At 39.1% G+C, this 19,228-nt stretch overlaps 1 protein-coding gene across 1 annotated transcript in view; it reads left to right on the top strand.

Annotated features, from left to right (window-relative positions):
* The window catches only part of LOC309717943 (exostosin-1b-like), a 43,296-nt gene that overhangs the window by 7,983 nt on the left and 16,085 nt on the right, over nt 1–19,228 (top strand). The window lies entirely within an intron of this gene.

Genomic DNA, 19,228 nt, shown 5'->3' with positions numbered 1-19,228 from the left:
TTGATTTCTGAGTTCCTGTACGTTATCTATAAATTCCCCTTTTCACCATGTTGTCTACCATTTCAACTCATTAGGTCACGTGTTTTTCTTTTTTCTCCTCCGCAACTACACTGGCTCCTGTGTACTTGTTCAGAATTTGTTTTTTAGTCATATTTGTGAAGAGTGCTTCTAACTAAGCACATCTAAAAGCTAGATTGCGCTGTGGTGTTAATAGGTCACAAAATGAACTTTAGTTAAACATTGCTAAAATGGAAGAGATTAATGAGTCATTCCTAAATTAAAAAGCTCACACAAATGTGCTCCTTTGCTTCGCAGCTAATATGAGGGACCCATAGCCTGTATGGCTACGGTGAGGTAGATATTGTATAAGCATAGAATGTGCCTGAGATCTCTGATCTCTGAGAAAGATGGTTACAAACAGCACTAGCTAGATAGATAGATAGATAGATAGATAGATATATTAATAAAAGAATTGCACTGAACAAAGTCGTAGCTAAAGTAGAAGCTAAAGACCTCAGTGGAAAGCTCACTTTACACACACACACACAGACAAAAAACATAAAACTAGACACCTAACAGCAGCCAAGTGGTGCTTTGCTGCCCGTGTTCGGTTTGTGTGTCAGGACTCTTAATCTGCTTGTAGCTGGATTGAAAAATGGTAGTTTTATAATGTTGTTGGTGAATGAGGGTCAGAGTTGCTCAGAGAAACTTGTAGCCGATTGTATTGTTTTTGTGCTAAAATGCGTACATAACTGTGAAAAGCCGTTTGACAGCTTTGTGCTGAAAATGCAGGACATTGTGTTGTGTGGGGATGTCTGTTCATATGTAGAGAGTACAGCAGGCGGGACATTTGCACATGTGTCAGAAATTGTCCACGAAACATTTGGACCTGCTATAAAGGGCTGAATGATGCTCCAGGAAGCAAAGGAGGCTGGCGAGCCACAAAACCACACTGCACAGATTATGTTTATTTTTGATTGACACTGGTGTAGAAATAACACTCACATTGACCATTCCAAAATTGTGTGGTAGTGTTTGAAATAGTTTTTCTGATTGGGAGGTTTGTGTGAGAAATTTATGGTGTATTTTGTGGAGCAGGTCAGATTCCTACAGACACCAACATAGTGACTGTATTTGAACTATTGAGACAAATAGCCATATATAAGCTATGAGCTTTTCTCAAGAGAATAGTATAGTGTATTACAGCACTGAAGTGGTTGTTGGAATACATTTTGCAGTATTTATGTAACTCTTGTACATTGTGTTCCCAGTATAACTTGTTAAACTATGTTACCAGTTTCTCACTTAAAAGTTGTATAATTTCAGCTGTTGCTTAGTTGTTCCGCTTGGCTGTTCATTTCCAAATATACCATAATGCAGAATCCCACTGAGGAAAATGCTACCAGCAGCACTTACTGACAGCATTGAGCTGAGATGAGCTCTTCTGAATGCTGTGATTGAAAACTACTCTCATATCTTTGTCTGCCGATCTTCATCTTTCAGAGTGATGACAGACGGTAGAGCAGGAAATGTGTCAGTGTGACGCACTGAGCTTGTGCCTCCGTTCTCCTTTTATCTTTATCTCTACAGTTTTCCCACCACATTTTACCGCATCAGTTTGGCTCCTTTGAATGTAGAATTTTGGTGATATTTGGAAGCTGATTTTTTTTTGTTTATTTATTAATTTTTTGTAAACTTCTTTTATCATGAGAAAAAAGGTTGGTTAGATTGTTGGTTTAAAATATGCCTTGTGTCAGCCACAAGGCATTTGTAGTAGGGCTGCACGATTTTGCATAAAATGAGAATCACGATTTTTTGGCTTAGAATTGAGATCACGATTCTCTCACGATTTTCTTTTCCAGTATAAATATTTATTGCACTTATTAACTGCACATCAACTTCGTAACAGTTGAGACTGAACATAAAAACAACAAATAAACATAAAAACAACAAATGTCTCACGTTTTGTTGTTGCCGCAAAATGTTGTACTGCTTGAAATTCCGTCTCCACCGTTGTTCGGCGCTGTGTGTATAGAGCAGGTAGTGCAACAATAGAAAAATAGTTGCGGGACGGCACTATGTAGCGTTTGTCTAGGGTGTTGATCATTTTCCTAAATCCCTCGTTTTGCACAGTGTTGATGGGAGCCATATCTTTGGTCAGGTGCCTGCGGGAGTTCGACGTGTATAGGGAAGCGCTGTATAAGGTTCCCGTTATTGATGTTTGGGTGGTTGACCGGGACGGATTTTCTCCTGTCACTTTCTCGTCATCCCTGACGTGCTCTCCGTTGTTTTTTCCCTGCTAATTTTAGCATCACACGGCACAGCTTCTGTATCACGTGGTATAAGGCTCCGCCCTTGTCATTTGTTGAGCAGGAAGAGTGAGCGCTTGTTTTCATGCAGAGTATGTCCCGGATCAAAATGCGGTACAATCGTCGTCTTTTTTTTTTGTTTTGTTTTAATCGTTGTCATTTGGAAATGAGATCGCACATAAGTATGAATCGAGATCGCTATTTTCTAACGATTAATCGTGCAGCCCTAATTTGTAGTGAGGATTCATTTGGCTTATAAACTCTCTATTATAAAAAAATTAGAAGGCTTTTGTTGACTTTCGGGTTCCACCAGCCTTATGAGGCGATGGGCTCAACTAAATGGATAATAAAGGTTTCTTTAGGTGCTACAAATAAGAAGCTGCTTATTATATTTGTAAAGCTCATGGGAAGTGATGGCTATCTCCTGAACAGATGATGCATCCTATGATTGTGTGTGTATTTTCAATATGACCTGACACAACTATGAAAACAAGATCACCGGTAGTTATGGTTTAATTATTGCAAGGATGGTCTCATTCTGTCTTGTAATATAAATCCAGTACACCTCTTTTCCTTTCACTGGTGAGCTTTTGCCTCATTTTAGTTTAGCTTGAGCCAGGATAACAGTTATGTTACTACTGTTAATGAGTAATTGTTTTACATAAATGGAATTTAATTATGACTAAGATAATCATAATTAGGATTTTTGTAATAACCATGCAGACCCTAGTGTCCGTGTACCAGACAGTTGTGACTCTCACAAAGTGCAGTGTTGAGTTTGAAATTGTTCTGATTAGCCGTCCCGGAGTTAATGAAAAGCTGCCATTGCTTGGCATGTAAAAAGGAACAACGCACAACTTCAGGACTAACCAGGCTATTAGTGGATTGCAGACGGCTGACAAAAATTTTTTGTGGCAGCTGCATCGAAGACAGCCACCTCCTGTTCAGTGTTGGCTTATACATATTATGTAATATGTATAGACTCAAGTGTAGTGTTGCTGTATGGTTGCACCTTAATGTTGGCAGCTTAGATCAGTGAATCGGTATCTCTGCTGATTCAACTTTTTTGGTGACAAATAACTCCAGTCAATCACTCATGCTGCAGTGTGCGGTACTTTTAAAGAAACACTACCAGGCTATAATGTGACCAACATTCTTACTCTACATAATAGTCATATAGAAATTACCAAACTGATTCTGTCTGGTGAGTAAAGACAGGTTCAGGGGTTAACCTATTGAGTTTACTCTCGGCATCACCAGTTAGTCAAGCCGATGCCCTGTGCAGAAAGTCCTTTGACTTTCTACTGCTCTATTCTATCTATAACGTGACAGATATTTATTATATAGACAATGCTAAATCTGTGTTTATGTACTGTTAACATCTCATCACCAGTCATTCACTACTGCCACTAGTTAGTGTTGCGAAATCGATCAATGTAGAGCAGTGAGACAAACCACGGAGGCCTCAGAAAAGTGCAATCAAACGGTGAGTTTATTAGCAGCCAGGAGAAAACATCAGCCTATGTCTTCTGACAAAAATACATATGGAGAACACTTATAAAGCTGTGGGGTATACGCCCCCCCCATGGCGTCAATTACGGATTAAAATAGGGTCCAGACATTAGTCACAGTTAATGGTACATCTTGTACATCTTTAATGGCTATAAACAGACATAGAACTTCTCTTTTCTATAACACCTTCCATACAAGGTAATAAACTTCAAGCCCTCAGGGTCTCTGGGGCTAATTATTGACTCTGGTCATCTGTTGCCAAGTAGAGTAAAATATAGTGAGACACCAAATCAGTTAAGGCCTCAGGCCTGACACATTCCTAGATTATATGTGTTATATGTATTGTAAGCATGCATGCAATCATCCTTCTATGTTCTAGTTTCCCTCAGCATGTATCACCTGGACAGTCACACCAGTGAAGCTTAAGACCCTCAATGAACCGAACATCAACTCGAAATAAGCACAAATATGCAATGTGTATGAAATACTTCTGACCGTACCTGTTTAAAAAAAAAAAAAAAGTTAACATAATGGAAGGATCCTTAACTAAACATCCTCAATAAGCAACTTTAATGCTATATCAATACTGTGAGAAATATTATTAAATGGAATAATGCTATAAAGAATGTTATTAATGCAATTATAATGATGCAGATTATATGGCAGCAATAAAAGAATTTCTGTATCTCCACATTAGTTAGTTCAAGTTTAAGTTATCATTGAACGACTGAGTGAAACCTAAATTAAAAACAGTGAAAATATGGCAAATTATGTGATGACTGGTGGCCTAGTCTTGTATACTTGAACATTTGTTGATATGTTTGCACTAGTTTCCCCTTCTCCCTCCCTTTCTCTTTTGCACTCTTTGTCCAATTCAAATTCAAATATGCTTTATTTGCTTGAATAGGTTTTAGCCACACTCTCACCCTCTTTTGAGGCCAGTTGTTCAGGACAGAGGGCAGTGCTATTTATTTTCCATGCTTCTCCTCTAGCTTGGCTCCAGTCCTGACAGGTTGATATATGTCTTATCCTTGGCAGCCATGTGCAGGTGATGTATTCCCCTTGTAATGCTGGGAATAAGGAAAGGAATTTACACAACCTATAGTATGGACAAAAATTAGGGGTGCTGCCAAACCAGCTTGGATCTGAGAGGGTTGGGAAGAAAATGCAGTCATTCCTGTATGGTGATGGAGACGAAAAGCATGAGATTTGTGAAGGGTCAGTTTGCTAAAGCTGCTGCTAAACTAGGGTGCGGAAAGGTGATATGTGGTCTACCTCAAACCCAGTCTGTGCTCTGCTTTGTGCAAGGTAAAATGCTCTTAACATAGAATAGGACAGAAGATTTGGTATAAATATTTGATAGCATGCTTTAGCAAAGTCATGTGAACTGCTGCTGGTAGAGCATTTAAGGACAAAGATGTAACTTAATGGAACTGAGTCATCGTTCAGGCAGCCAGTGTTTGCGTGACCCATGAGATACATTAGAGTCCTTTCGCTTAGATAACCTGCTTGGCCGGCACGATGAGAGCTTTCCAAATTATCCCTTATGTACAGTGAAATATGTTGAGAGAGCTACATGAAGAATTAAGCTCCACTCTCCACCAGTGCCAGTTAAATCCTATGGGATTTTAATCCTTCTGTCAGTATGAAGAGGAGACCTGCAAAGCCCACAGATATGAAGTCCCTCATTGTCTGTGAGATATATATATATATATATATATATATATATATATATATATATATATATATATATATAAATAAAAAATTTTGTTTTTTTTCTCAGTTTGTGTTATTTCTGTAAGGGAGGAGAGGATTCATAATTTTTTTTTTTAAAAAAGTGTGTTTTGGGGGAAGTGGCAGGCGTAGTATGATGATTGGCATTGTCCTTGTATTTTCTCAAAAGTACTTTGGCTGTGGATCATTGTCACCATGTGAGGCCATGTTGTGCTGTTTAAATGTAACCAAAAATTGGCAGCATTGAAAAATCAACAGCCACCATGTTGTGGCGCTTTGCTAGGAGTGACTTGGATCATCAGATACAAGTGGCACACAAACACGCAGAGATATGCTATCTCTCGCTGTCCTCTCTGGACTCCATTTTGTCAGATAAGGGCTGTAGCTTGGCACGGTGAGAGAAAGGGGAACTTGTAGCACACCTGATGATAACCCAGAGTAAGTGATACTCTTCAGTGGAATGATGGCCCTATTCTACTCGTCCTTTGTTGAAATTCTTAACAGATTAAGTGCCTTTTAGACTTAAAAATCGCGTAAATCGTATCAACCTTTAGCAAGATTAAAAGCATAGTTTGCTGATAGCGACTCAAGGGTACAGTTTTTAAAAAACAAAAAAACAAAACAAAACACTTTGTGTATTACAACAAAAGAGGATATTTTGCTATGATTGAGACCAAAATGATGACTCTGATTTTGGTTCTGTATGCTGAGCTGCACACATTTTCTTTCTCTCTTGCTTGTGAAATCTGTGACTTTCCCCTGCGAGGTCATAACCAGGGAGCGAGACAGGAAGCGTTGTCTTTGATCTTTCCCGCTGTTTAAACTAATTACCTGCTTGCACCAGCAAACACTGCTGGCCATGGAATTCATTAACAGATGATGAAGCTTTGTTCTGGGCAAGTGTGTCTGCAAGTATGTACAGGAAATCAGCTGCATCAGACTTTGTGTGCATTGTGCATTTTCCTCCCAAAAAACAGGCTAAATTGTCATTGTGTGTAATGTTGCTAAAACAGTAATGAGGATTTAGGTATTTCTAGCCTTGTCTTATTAAATAAAAGGTGCTGAGTATAACATGTTGTGACAGTAGTTTAAGTGACTCATGGTAATTACAAACCTTGTTAGCTCATCTTGTGCTCATTTTTGACCACCGTTTGAACCTTAAATGTGTGTCACGTCGTAATTTTGGTTTATTTTCTTGTTTCCTTTAAAGGTACATAAATAATTGTTTTTAGGATATTTGATAGAAAACATGCCAGCTAATGTTAAGCTCTTAACTTTGCACTATAGATTTGTGAATAACGCTCATAATCCTTCAGTTTTACCTCAGTGTATGAAAACACTTGAGCTTGTATACTGGTTGTAGGTTGTTTTTTTTTGTTTGTTTTTTTATTGAAAGTTTTGTAATTATGACAGTCATCCACATGAAAAAACACAAAAACAGCAAAAAAAACCCCAAAAAACAACCAAACAAACAAACATAATACGCACTGACAATAACATAATGGCACAGTCTGGGGGAGGTCTGGGGGAGCTCCCCTCCACCTCTTTACAGGTCCCATGTCGTCAGGTTTTTGCTACTACTTTACAGTCCATCCCTGATGATATTCGGAAGGGTATTTCCAGTCTCTTTTATCAGCTGCCTTCTAAAAAACAGTGACCACGTCCTTAGCAGGCCTTCCTTCTTCCAGTAGTGGCGTGAAAATACTTAGTGAAGCTCTGGTTATATAACCCGCCACCCATCATCCCACATTACCACCTTCAACAAATCTCTCCCACTTCCTCCAGTTTTTATGAAATTGGTCCATTTTGAGGTTCAAAAAAAAGTACGTTTTTCCATTCTATATATTTCCTCCATTATTCCTATCCAATCTTTCTTTGTTGGGGGGCTCTTTCTCCAGCCACCTACTGGTAAGCGCTTTTTTGCCCACTCCCAACAGGATGTTTATCAAATATTTGTCCTTTAAGGAGGCTGCTGATGGGATATTGCCCAAACACACAGTACAGAAATCCAAATTTAATTTGAGACTAGTCACCAAGTAAATTGATTTGACCACTTCACTCCAGTATGGTTGGATTATTGGGCATTTCCAAAATATATGAAAATGATCTGCCATGTTTTCCCCACAGTTTCTCCAGCAGAATAACTATCTGTCAGTTGGTTGTAGGTCTAATAAAAAAAATAGTACTAACCAAATTAGTAATGAGGATTTGAGTAGTGACCTAATCCTAGGAGTAGGGGAGAGAGCGTCATCCCAGCATGGTAGAAAGTACGGAGTGCTGTCAAACCAGCTTGGTTCTAAAAGGTTTGGTGCATGGAGGAAAAGAAGCAGAAATGGAAATGAAATGCAGCTATCCCCCCCCCCCCCCTAATGTTTGCTAAAGCTGCTGCTGTACTGGGGTTCAGATATGTGCTCTCTCTCTCTCTCGTCCACCTCAAAGCCCATCTGTGCTTTGCTTTCTGCAAACTCCACTGCTGCCTGCTGTTGTAAATTATTTGATTCTGATCTGAAGTTTTGAGCAATTCCCAATGGATTCCTGTCGTTCATTTTTCAGAGAGCAGCTGGATGTTAGTACTGTCAAATGTATGTTTATTTCTTTACTTTCCTGCTAAGTCAAAGTCTCTGCAGGTCATACTCCTAATGACACAATGAACTTTCTGCTTTTACTATTATTGCATCAGTAAAATTTGTGAATCCAACCGTTTAAAATAGTCCTGATTTTTTTGTTGTTGTTATAAAAAAAACATTAAACAAAAAAACAAAACAAAAGAGGACTTTAAATGACTCAGTTCCTGTTTTAAATGTAAGTTTGTTAAAAAAAAAAAAACCCTCACAAAATTTGCATGTTTGTACATTTAATGAGTCTGTGGTACAGTGTCACCTCACAGAAAAAGAAACCCTTAGAAAAAGAAACCGTTCGATTTGGCAGCAGACTCGCAACCAGCTCTTCTTCATGTTTCAGTTTGAAGAGCGTTGCCAGTGTGCTAGCCAAGTGCCAGAAATTTCAGCTAGTTGCTGCAATTTTATGTGTCCCCTGGGATAAACTGCAGTATTTTTCACTTTACCCATCATCATTAGTACTACCGCCACCCTGTAATCTCTCTTTCTGTCACTGAGGCAATGGGGCTTCTCTTTGCACTGTGGTCTCGTAATTGTGAGGTAATCATCTTTTCCCTCTTGAGAGCTAAAAGACTGTGTTTACACTTGGTGGGATTTTTTTGGCGGCTCGACTTGGTGAGATGCTAATTTACACTCTCAGCAGCAGAATGAAGCTGCTCTTCTGATTACTTGACACTGGCTTCACACACTCAGCCATTCTTTACCTAGCGAGCGTTTGAGGCTGGATGCCATCAGCAGATTGGATAAAAAAAAAACTCCTTTCTCTTTTTTTCTTTGATTGTGTCACCAAAATTAAAAAATTTGTTTTCTCACTTAGGTTTGGTAGTGCCTGTCCCCTTCTGTTTTATTTGTAGTTAAATTTTGAGATATCTGTTTCTGAGGTATTCAGGTGGGTTGAACACTTTTCAATAGCGCTATTTCTACTTTTAAAGAAATGCTTCCTGTGGATACTGTTGATTGCACTCCTGGGGTTCCAATCCCCCAAAACTATGCATTTTCACATAATACTCACAAATAATCACAGCACACTCACACATTAGCATAATGAAAAGCTGCAAGAAATGTCTGTTTCTGTGTCTTAAAGCATACACTTTTGCCCTAAAATAAATAAGTCATGCCCATACACATTCATACATGCACACACCTACATACATGGCCCTGTGTTTCAGCTCTTGCCTTACCCCTCAGATATTGTCCAAAATCACACCCACACACAAACAAATAAAGAATGTTTCAAAAACAAACTCCTCAGTCTCAGCATCCAGGCTTTATCTAAATCCCTCTCTCAGCGTGATGAATGTTGGCTCAGATCAGACACAGCCCACAAGTCCATTTGACGGTGCATTGATCTCATAGTTGGTTCATATCATTCCATAGTCTGAATTAAGATTGGCATTACCAATCCCTCTTCTCCCTGTCATGGCTATTATCTTGGCAGCTGTACTAGTAAAGGGACCGGCTGCCTATGAATTTAAGACCATTTCCATCCTTAACAAAATGTAGATAAAATGTAGTCAATGTACTGATAGATTTAAACACATTAAATCAAATATAATCACTTAATTTCAACCTACTTTTAGTCACTTATTATGCTCTCTTCCATTGTTCTTCATATCCATCTTTGCATATGTTATTCTACTCTTTTCCTCACATAATCCCATCTTTCATCACTCTTCCTCTCTCCCCTCCTTCCCCTCTCAGTTCCTATCCATTCATCACCCTGTGTGTGTTTTCCTGTTTCCTTCGTCCCCTCCCTCCACCTCTGTGTCATTCAATCCCCCTCTCCATCATTATCTGCCCTCTTGCACTTCCATCTCTTCTTGCAGCCATCCTCTCTACTTGGCCCAGGAACAGAGACATTCCTGACCTGGACTTATCTCTCTTGCAGAACAGCTCCTGTTCCTGCACCACCAGATAGGCTTTGTGTCCTACACATGCCTGTTGCTGGCTGTTTGACACCCTTCCTTGAAGCATGGAGGCTGCTTAGATTAATCTGTTCAACTTCCACATTTGTTCTTAATGGGACACACTTAAAGCTCTGTGGATGTCTTGCTTTGGCTTTTACCAAAGCCATGTTATTAGTTGATCAGTAAGCTTCTCAGCTTAAAGTGCAAGTGCTTATTAAGATCAAGAAATACTCTTTATCTCTTAGTGCAGGCCAGGGTTTTAATAGTTTTGCAATTTTCATTAGTTTTTATTTTTATTTAGTTTTGACTTCTGATTTTCAATTTTATATCAGTTTTAATTAGTATTTACCAATTGTTTGCTAGTTTAGTTTTTATTTTTTGAAAATCCTTAGTTTCAGTTTAGTTTTGATTAGTTTCAGTTATAGTTTTAGTTGTGTTTGCAATAATTAAGTCTAACAAAATCCCAGTTCCATCATATTAGTCATGCTCTTCTGCTTATCCTTGGGTATGTTGCTATTCCAGCTACCATACGCTAACACTGATACCAGGCAACTATAAAATGTATATCTTGGCCCCAATGAGACTATTAACTCTCGCAGCACCAGGTGTTCGTAATTTTGGTTCAAGTGAATTGATAAACTTTTTGAAGGCAGTTGACTCACACAGTTGTATCCCCGTCCTGTTGTCTCGGGATGCATCACGCTGCCTTGCCTGGGGTTAGCTTCTGTTTTCTGGGGATGAGGGTTGAGTGTGCTCCCTTACCTTCTCAAGGTAAGCTAGGTTAGCCTCCTTGTGTGAGCTTTTCAAGTGCACTTTAAGGTTTGTGGGATTTTTTTTTCCCTTTAGAAATGTCCCTTGTTAGATTTTGTATTGTTGATTGTCATTTATGCTTAGAAATATTTAACCATATAAGCTTAGAGGTGTATAATCATTTGTAGATTGAAAGAATGTCTCATCCTAGGAGGTCTGTAACAACTCTGTGTAGCATGAAGAGGGGAGTGCGTTCACTCCTCTACAGAGTGTTCTGGTATAGATTACACACCTCCTAGGAGAGGTCGTATCTTCTCTTGTTGATATATGGTATAGCAAACACACGTATATCTCTTTAAGTATAAGAGCCTTTTGTTCAGATGGACCCGCTAGACTCTTCACAGGGTCACATCTTGACCTCACACAAATCACACGCGCACACACACACACACACACACACACACACACACACACACACACACACACAGTATTCTTTTTTCACATGTATACCTATGTAAGATGTTATATGCTAATGACCCTATGCATATTCATGTAACCACAATAAAAGGAGTGCTATGGGGAACCTGGCTGAGAGTCTGATGGAGGTCAAGTGGTGGAACGACACTTGGCTCCAGGCAGGTCTCCCTCATGCATGAGTAACATGAAGAACTTTGCCTACTTCGGGTCTTGCTTGCTGTGTAATTATATTGTCCTCAACGTTCCAGCGAATAGGTTCAAGCTACAAACCTATCATCCCTCATAATTTGTCTCTTTCCACTACAAGACACTTGCTTTATCCAAAAAACAGTCATATTCAAAGTAATCCCAAATTGGACTCTGGCGCTTTCTCCCGACTTTTCCTGACATGATTCTGCGCGTGGACGGAGCAGCAACACAGACGACTCGACTAACGTACTGGCCACCTGCTGGCATAATTAGACAGCAAGAAAAAAATCTGTAAACTAAACTTCATTTTCACCCTTGACTATTGTATGACACGCACACATCAATGAAAACTAGACACATTTTTGCTCTAAATTCAGTTAATTTTAGTTAGTTTTGTGAACACTCATTACAGTTTTAGTTAGTTTTCCTTTTTTTTGTTTTTATTTTTATTTCTGTTAACGAAAATGTTTTTTCACTTCTAGTTTTCGTTATTTCGTTAGTTTTCGTTAACGATAACAACCTTGGTGCAGGCTATAAAAAAAGTCCTTAAAGATTATACTGTAATACTCAGGTCTAATTTAATGTTTGGAAATACACACCAGAGCCAGCATAAATGTATATTACTCTCAGTGATCCTTATTGCTAGAGACGTTAGACCCTCCATGGTCATTGTAGTCAAGTAATTTGACCCTAACGACTGATCCAACATCTTTATGTTGCCTGACTTTACAAGCCAGTCCTGACATTCCAGCACTAATGGCTGTTCCATTAACAACAGTCATTTCATTATCTCCAAGAGTCCCTTGTTCTGGTTATGGTATCCAGAGAGCACTTCAAAGCATCGTACTCATCAGCCTCGTCAAGCTGATGGATGGCTGATTAGAGATGTGGGAGACGCTTTTGCCAAAAAAAATCAGCAGCTCTTTTAAGATCCAAGCATTTTTATTTGGATGGATGTTTTGAAAAAATCAGTTTGATTTGGTCAGTGTGCATGGATGTTGAGTGTAATTGTACAAACCTACGGGTGTGCGTAGCAGCATTTGAGCAGATCAAAGGTTTTTGTGTTTAGGTTTTCCTGTTTAGTGAGGGCTTAAGATGGATAGAGACTGAGAAGGGGCACAAGAAAAAGAAGAGTGATAGAAGACTCAAAGCATAGTAATTGGGTAAATTAACCTGAGGTCATGTAATGTGGTGGAGCTTTAGACCCCCCTCTGTGTGTCTGTAAATTTTTTATAAAGCTGTCTTGAACTCATTAACCAGAGCAAGATGAGTGAATCCAAGGCGCCTTGAGGAAATGAGTAAAGGCTTTGTTTTTGAAAAAGCCATATTGGTTCTAACATTCTCTCTGCTCCATTGACTCGGGCTTGAGCACACAGTCCTTGTTAAACTCCATTAAGCACCAATGGTAATTCTTGTACCGCTGGAAAACTGTCCTCTTGTCTAATAAAGTGTAACAACCATAAATTTTTCAATGGAAAAAATACATTCAGCAATCCAGCTACCTACAATATGTTTATGCAATCCTGTTTTCTTATTAAAAATAAATGATCATTTCCCATAACGTAAATTACTGTGCTGATGTGGGAAACAGTTGTGTTAGACTTTCGGTGAAAGAAAGTCTAGCACAGCCAAGTCTAGGTGACATTGTAAATGTGTAGTTTATTTCAATTAGATTTTTTTTCCTTTACCCCTGAAGCTCTATTGCCGTCCGATTCTTCTTTTTTCCGTGGACCCAGTATTAGGTCCCCATCCTTGCTCGAGGCACCAATGCTTCAAAAAAAGTTTCTCATTTATCATGGCTGCAGCTAAAAACGGTCAAGATTAACTACCCTATTAAATGCAAGATAGTGCAGGGAATCTCATTCATAACAGTCTTAGACATTAATCAGTCATGTTTCATCCTCAGGCCAATGGAGTATTTTAAGCTTTAAGTTGTTCTCTTTAGTTATTCTGGCCAATAACTTGTGTGTCCCCTAGTGTTGAAGTTCTTGGTTGTGTTGCATTACTGGAATGGATTTCACAGTTTAACTAATATTCAGATATATAAACACAGAATAAATTTGTGTAGGCTCAGTCTTGCTTTGGTTGGTGTGCAAGTTTTTTCCAAGCTCTAATAAAATCTTGAAGACATGCTACCACAGATTCCAGTATATAGACTGCAAAATACCCTCATGCAAGTTTGATGCTATTAGTCCCATATTCAAAGCATCTGTTTGAATGCTTTGTAGAGATAAACGGTCAGTTAATGATTTTTCCCATACACGAAAAATCACTATATGTAAATTCATATTACATTAGATGCAAGTCTTTCAATAAGAGTGAGTGGTTTTTTTTGGGGGGGGGGGGGGGGGGGGGGTTTTCTCAATTTCTCCAAAAGTGTTCCCCTCTTAGGCCCATCACTGTGTGGTGTACACGTCTACTTCCTCGTGTGCAGTCTTGTCAAGAAACAAAACAGCGGAGTCTAAGATGGTCCATTTGTTCAACTATTGAAGTTGCTCCGATGTGTGTTGATCTTAAAATTAGGCTTTATGTGTTTGTCTGTGACAGTCTTGCCATGGGTGGCTCTGGCTGTGCGGGGCTTGGATCTAGTGTTCAGTTGTCAGCTGCAGTTTATCCTTCTTTTCCTTTATCTTCTGATGACACTCACTTTCACTCATTGCCTTTCAGGCTCAAATTCCTCGGGCTCAGAGAAATGGTCCTGGCAACAGCCAAATGTCTATCAACCTAGTCCAACTGTGACAGAAAAGAGAAGGCGTAAAATTAGATATGAAGTTAGTATTGGTACTGTGGGGTGGGAGAGCAGCACAGTCGTATAGCTCCCTTCTCGTTTCAGTTCATGCAATTTCTCCTTTGTTGTGGAGACAATTGTTAAATCAGTTTCTACTTTAACCGATGTCTACTTTAACGTTCTTTCTCCCACTGGCTCCTGGGCCATTAAATGGGAGTTTTTGTTTAAAAAAAGAAAGAAAAAAGAAACAAATGTAATTTCTTAGTATAGTGCTAGTTTAATCCAGAGAAATGTATCTAAATATCTAGAGGTTTAAGATAAATCTATAGAAGTAGTAGTACTCACCCCTGTCACTGCTGGAAGTAGTGCGATGATCAGCTGCTCCTAAGACTGTGTCAAAATAAATAGTTTGTATGCAGACGGGTTTCATTTTAGCATCTGGTTAAATCAGTTATGCTTTATGCTTTCCCTACATAAAACAAACAGACGCTAGATCGTTCTTTTTCAAATTTAAAGATCTCAACAGGCATGAAGCTTTTTTGGCATTTTAATAATTGCATATATATAGCGCTTTTCAGGGCCCTCAAAGCGCTTTACAATTCCACTATTCATTCCCTCTCACTTTCACACACTGGTGGAGGCGAGCTACAGTTGTACCCACAGCTGCCCTGGGGCAGACTGACAGAAGCGAGGCTGCCATATCGCACCGTCGCCCCTCTGGCCATCACCAGTAAGAGGTAGGTAAAGTGTCTTGCCCAAGGAAACAACGACCGAGACTGTCCGAGCCGGGGCTCGAACCGGCAACCTTCCGGTTACAGGACGAACTGCCAACTCTTTGAGCCATGATCGCCCATAATGTGATAATGCTAACTGTAACTGACTGAAAATACATTTTAGTCAGTTTGCTACAGGTGAATGAATTTGTGGAAACACCATCACTGATCCTAAAAGAGCAATAAGCTGGTTAACCAACATGACCAGCAATATAATTTATTTTTTTAAAACTAGCCCCAGGCCATCAGATCATTGATGATGTTGAACCTTGTTACTGATTTTCTCTTTTTAAGAACTTGAGCCAGAGTTTACAGATACTACAACAAAGTCACGCAGATAAAAACTGGTGCTCTGCCAAAATCTTCAGAATTTCTGTTCTCATCTGACAGCAGTTGGTTTGATCAAAGAGCATATTGTACACAGATCTAGTGTTATATATAACTGCCCTACTGTTACTATGCTTTAGAATTTTTTCTCTGCTTTATATAACAAATTACTGCATGTACAGTGGCATTTGTCATTGGCATGCCTTGATCTTGGCATTGCCAGTAGATAAAAACCCACTTCTGTTGGTTTGTAAGCTTAAAAAACAAACAAACCAAAAACCCAAATGACCAAATGAAGTTCGATATGTATTCATTCCTTTCCAAATTTATTTTGAATTTGGCATAATTAAACCAACTGATGGTTCAGTATATCCAAAATCTAGGTTACAGAAATTGTGTTGTTGCCCAGCTATGAAAAGGTCCTTGGTTATTTTATGAGTAAATTCATCCTGCTTCACCTAACCTATCTGTATCAATCTAACAATACCTCTTCTGAAAATTCATGAAATCAAATATTTGTTGTTGTGTAAATGTATACTGTGTAGAGGATTAAGAGAACCAACAATTACATAAATTAAAGGAAACTGCTCTGTAGTTCCTGGTAGTCATGCTGGTGGAACCAATATCAGCACATTGAAATGCCACGTCAATGGCTCTTTTGATTGCAGCCCTCTCTGTGAGTTATGTGGATAATGTGTGTGGTCTCTTGCATGGATTATGGGAGACAAACACTTTGGCTCTTCTTCCAAGTCTCCTCCGGCACTTGACAAAGTGTGCTATGCATTTCTTTTTCACACCATCCGTTCTGGTTGCTAGGAGACTGGTTGATGTTCATTCTTGACCCAGCTCACTTCTTGTTATTCATTTCTCTTTCTGAATCATTCTTGTTCCTTAACTCTAATACTAAAAATTATTTTTTAAATTATATTCAAAAATTAATAGACTTATGTAAAGAGGCATAACAGAAGGTCACAGCATTGAAACTGATGTTTTGCCATTTTACTGCCAAGTCTTTTTCCTTTTCTTTTTTCCTTTTTGTTTTCCTCAGTGAGAAAGTTTGGACATTTGTCAGAACTGGACTAGTTATGTATTAATATCAAGTAAAGTGTCGAAATGATGAGGCCGCATTAGTGCGTTTCTCTCATCTCTTCTTTTGCACATGGAGGAGAGTGTTTGCACCTAAACTGAGGCTTGATCGGTCTACTTTCTTCCTGTCAATTGAAACTATGTACTGATTATTGGCAAATAACAGGATTCCACCTTTATGTGCCATTCTGGCCTTGAACCTCAAATATTAATGTAAAATGATTTCACATAAGTAAACAAACACCTCATAATATTTTCACTGGAATCTGTGTACAGTGTGTCCTAGATTTGCTTTTCTTCTTGCATAACACTTGTCATCACTGTATCTTGGTAAACCAGTGTATGCCGTTTAAAAATACAGTTACTTATTTTCCTTTAAAAGTGATACAAGGATGCTTATTCGCACAGCATAGCATAGCAGGCCAATAGGGGTTGGTCCCTACTGATGGAATTTCCAGCTGAGTTCAGTGACCTGTGAAAGATGGCAATTAGTTAAACGCACAAACACAAAAGAGAAACGATGTTGACGAACTATGGAAGAAAGTAGAGGGGTTTTGGTAAGCTTAACAACTAATATACTGGTTGACAAATCAGTATATATTCTGACTTTAAGGTTTCTTTTTACTAGTCTGCACTCCCGTCTTCCCTGTGTCACTCACAGATAGACAACACAGACTGGTCATATAAAAGGAGCTACCATTTCTAAAAGGTGGTTGTTTCTAACCAAGAACAACACAGTGGTCAGTAAACGTCAACGGTGTGGTCGCTCTGACTGACCAGCTGGTCGAGGTTCAGTCCAAATTGAATGTGTCTGTCTACCACATACATACTATAACTCTGTGTGGGTTTAGGCTAAGCTGTATTGTTTTGCAATGTAGTTTGACTTCATGTTATTAGCTCACCCTCACCCATCCTAACAAAGGGGTTGAAGGAATTATGAAAGTAAATGGATTTAAAAAAGGAAGAATTGGACTCATTCATTTGAGTACAATGACCAGAATGCATAAAAATGGCACAGACTAGCACAGTTTTCTCTTTCAAAGGTACAAAAAAGAGAAGCAAACAGGGAAAAATTGTGGGGTTTTTTGTTGTTGTTATTTTTTGTTTCTTTTTTGCTCATCCCTACAGCCAATCTGCTACTGTGAAACTGCTCTGTTCACCAGCAGCTAACTGCATAGTGGAAATATGGGACAAGGCAGGATTTGCCTCATATCATGCAGAGTTAAATGCTGTGAGATGCGGGCAATGAGCTTCTCACTGACATCTATGCTGTTTGAGACCAGTCTGTTAAATCTCTTCATGCCTTACAATTGCACTGTGAAATATATAAGAAAAACACTGACGCATGAGCTGGTTCAAAAGGAAGATGTTTTTGAACACTCATCCTTAACGTCCTCACTGACATGAGGTAGCATACTGTGAGACTGCTCCTCCCCGCAGGCAGCCATCTGGAAGAGTAGGGAAGAATGGAGGTATGCAGGGAGAGGAACATCTGGTCTTCCCTGAGTTTGCACGGACAGAAAAGATGATGGATGTGAAAAACTTACACCCCGCCGGGCCCAGATGCAGACCTACATTTCTGATTTTATAGGCATGCAAAATGGTTAAATATCATGACTCTCGCTAGACTGTGTGTTTGTCATCTTGCAATCCATCTGTGATGTAGTCACACTTTTCATTAAGTCCACTATTTCATAATGGATGCACAGATTAGAGCAACATCTGTGCTACCTACTCTGCAGCATTAGTTGCTCTGACCTACTAATAATTCCAGTGTTGATAATGGATTTCTGTGTTTTATAGTGTATTATGTATTAAGTGTATTATCAACAGCATCAAGCTTAGCTGTTGCTTTTATGTCACTATAATGCATGTCCCTTGTATTGCTGTGTAAATGACTTGATAGTGGTGTAATAATGTCGTATTATGGTCATAGGTATATATTTCTTAGACACCCTTTGAGGTATTTTTAGTGTTTCTAAGAATGCGGTTTGGATGATTGTATATTGGGTATAGCAAGAAAAAGTGTTGTGCTTTATGTTATGAAAGTGCTTAGGAAGAGCTGGAGGTACAGTGTACTACTGTGTGTTACTTTTACCAAGTGTGCATAGTAGTATGCCGGGATGTGTCTTGACTGTGCAGTGCCCTGTAGACTAGATGTAAATCAGTTCATGGATCAAGTCTGCAGAGCAGCGTGCCTTTTTAATATTGAGCCTTACCAGTACACTTGGTGAAACACCCAGCAGTGAAACCCGAAGCATAATTTATGTACACACACACACACACACACACACACACACACACACACACACACACACACACACACACACACACACACACACACACACACACACACACAGTAAATGAGAGGCTGTGGACATCCAGGTAGATATACACAGTAGGCAAACACAAATGATGACTCACCTTTGCTTATTTGCAGTCTCATTCAAATGTAACCACAACTTGTTTTAAATGTAGCACACATTTGCATTTGTCCTTGTTTGCAAATAATACTGAGAAATAAAATATTTACACTTCCAGTTATCCTTCATAAAACTCAACTGAATGCACAACTAGCCAAGAGACAGACACAGACACACACACACACACACACAAAACCGCTCCTTTTTACACTCACTCTCTTGCACATAATAATGACACTGAAGGAATTCCAAGCAGCTTCTTAATCCAAGCAAGTGCTGACTGAGGCTTAGATTGAATGGAGGAAGAACGAGAGATGTTTAGATGTGCAGGTGAAAGGGCAAAGGGGTTTATAGGTGAGTGGACAGAAGTCAAGATCAGAGAATGGGCTTTTTCC

Source organism: Aulonocara stuartgranti (assembly GCF_965226115.1).
Source record: "Aulonocara stuartgranti genome assembly, chromosome: 11".
Classification (NCBI taxonomy): Eukaryota; Metazoa; Chordata; class Actinopteri; order Cichliformes; family Cichlidae; genus Aulonocara; species Aulonocara stuartgranti.
Note: the sequence above shows the minus strand (reverse complement) of the source record. Positions and strands in the feature narration are given on the sequence as shown.